The sequence below is a fragment of the Tupaia chinensis genome, unplaced genomic scaffold (genome assembly GCF_000334495.1).
Source record: "Tupaia chinensis unplaced genomic scaffold, TupChi_1.0 Scaffold000248_1, whole genome shotgun sequence".
In the NCBI taxonomy this organism is placed as follows: Eukaryota; Metazoa; Chordata; class Mammalia; order Scandentia; family Tupaiidae; genus Tupaia; species Tupaia belangeri.
Window position 1 is genome coordinate 5039846 of NW_006159726.1, and position 2505 is coordinate 5042350.

Here is a 2505-nt window from a genome sequence, read left to right on the forward strand (position 1 = left end):
TCTCTGTTTGTCGGGTGAGCACACGCACCCTATAGCAAAAACCTCTCAAAAAAAAAAAAAAATTAAGGGATACCTCCAAACGTATTGAGTTTACTTCTCCCCCTTGCCAAAGTTGCATCAGGCCCTTTAAAAAAAACATTTTTATTCCATTTTACCAGCAGTATAGGTCACGTACCAAGGAGTGTTTTTGGCTTTTGTAATCAGAATGCAAAGGTACCCCTGATACTAGAAAAAGGCTTTTTTTTTTTTGGAGAGGTTTTTCCTATAGGGCGCGTGCGCTCGCCAGGAAGACAGAGAGAGACAGAGAGACAGAAAGCGAGAAATCACCCCCTGGGGGGGATGGCCACGCCACAGTCCCTTCCCCTCCATTCTCCTCTCGGGATCTTGGGCACACACGCACACGCGCCCGGCATGAGTTTAAGCCATCGGATCCAGGACTTGAACCGCGGTCGACTATGTGGGAGTCCAGCGACATAGCCATTACGCTAACTGCTGGTCCCAGAAGGCTCTCCTTGAGGCCAGGAGGCCAATCAGCCATCATACCGGAAGGGACTCCTTACCATAGTCTAGATCTGGTCAATTTGGGTACATAGGGCAGGATGGTACCTTTGCATTCTGATTACAAAAGCCAAAAACACTCCTTGGTACGTGACCTATACTGCTGGTAAAATGGAATTAAAATGTTTTTTTAAAGGGCCTGATGCAACTTTGGCAAGGGGGAGAAGTAAACTCAGTACGTTTGGAGCTGTGCCTTAAATGTTTAAGCAATATTTGGGTTCGAAATCAGACAACCAAGGCCCAGCTGCAGTGGCACAGGATGTAGATGCCACTGTGCAGCAGTCGATCCATTCGGCAAGTCCCCTGGTTTGGTTCCTGGCTTGACCTGAACACACCAGGAACACCTGTGGACATGCCCGGGATCCGGACTAGCTGAAAAGTTGGATAGACGATTGTGGCAATAATAAGACCCCGTTGGGTGTCCCCATCCCTCTATGTGTCATGAAATAAATAAGCAACGACAAAATCAGACGACCTTGGCAAACTGGTCTACCAGATATAAAGACCTGTTTTAACAGGCTTCGTCCGTCTTCTCATGATCTGAAAGAAAAGAAACACTGAGTATCAGAGTAGGTCAACTTCCCTTTCATTCTGCTGGGGGCAAGAGTTCTGTTTCCATCCAGCTAGGCAGTAAGCACCCAGATCTTGCAGTAAACCACCTCCTAGGCTCTGCTGGCTCTGGGTTTCTGGCCCCTCCAATCTTGAGTCTTCCAGAAAAATGCCTCCAAAGTCTTACCATTACAGTTGCTTATTATTTTTATACTTGAAACAAAGAAAGCCCTTATTGTACGGGCTGAGAGCGACATTGCAATGGTGATTACATAATGAGAGCGGACAACCTTGCCTCGTGTCGGTTTCAAAGCTTTTGGTTATTTACCATTGTGTCCAATGTTTGCAGCAAGTGTCATTTTTAAGGAAGCCCGTCTCTATTTGGAGCTTTCTAAGAAGTTCTTATCACGAATGGGTGGTGTAGAAATGCTTTTCATGCATTTTGAGAATACTTATCATTTCGTTCCTTTGTTCTGTTAATACGGCAAATAACATTTATTTTCAAGTTGTGCACCAGTCCTGTGTTTCTGAAATAAATATCCTTTCTCATTTAAAAAAAAGAAGAAGAAGAAAAAAAGAGACAGTCATTGCCAGTTCTATTCAGACTGCGTCATGATGACTCACGGTGGCAACCCTCTAGAGCTTTGAATATTTTTTTATGTAATATGCTGAAAATTTGTGAAAAATACATTTTCTTTTTCTTTCTTTTTTTTTTTAATTTGCCTGAGGCCGTGTGCACTTGTAGGGGTGGGGGAGGGAAAACAAGAAAGCACCCTATGGCAGGGGCGGGGGTGCTGAGATAGTCACATCGCAACACCCTATGGCAGGGGGCATAGTCACATCGCAACACCTTCTCCTCCATCTCTCTCTCTTCTGTTGGGATTTTGGGCCTGCAGGCACACGTGCCCTGTGTGATTCTCAAGTCACAGGTTCCAGTACTCAAGACATACTGTTGGTCACGTGTAGGTGCCCTATCCACCAGGCCACAGCTGGCCCTAATTTCTGCCTTCCAATCGAACATTTAGATCATTTACATTTGGGACCAGCAGTTAGCGTAATGGCTATGTCGCTGGACTCCCATGTAGTTCGAGTCTCGGACCTGGTAGCTTAAACCGACATAGCCATTACGCTAACTGCTAGTCCCTGAAGCAGCATTTTGTAAACCCTAGAAAAATCACCTCAAACCAAAGAGGTATAGAAAACAAGTCAATATGGAGATAATAACAATCCAAAAGTCCTCCATCTAAAAGAAGACAGGAGGGGGACCAGCAGTTAGCGTAATGGCTATGTCACTGGATTCCGTATTCGACTACGGTTCGCATCCTGAACCCGGTGGCTTAAAACTCACGCCGGGCGTGTGTTCGTGTGTGCCCAAGATCCCGAGAGGAGAATGGAGGA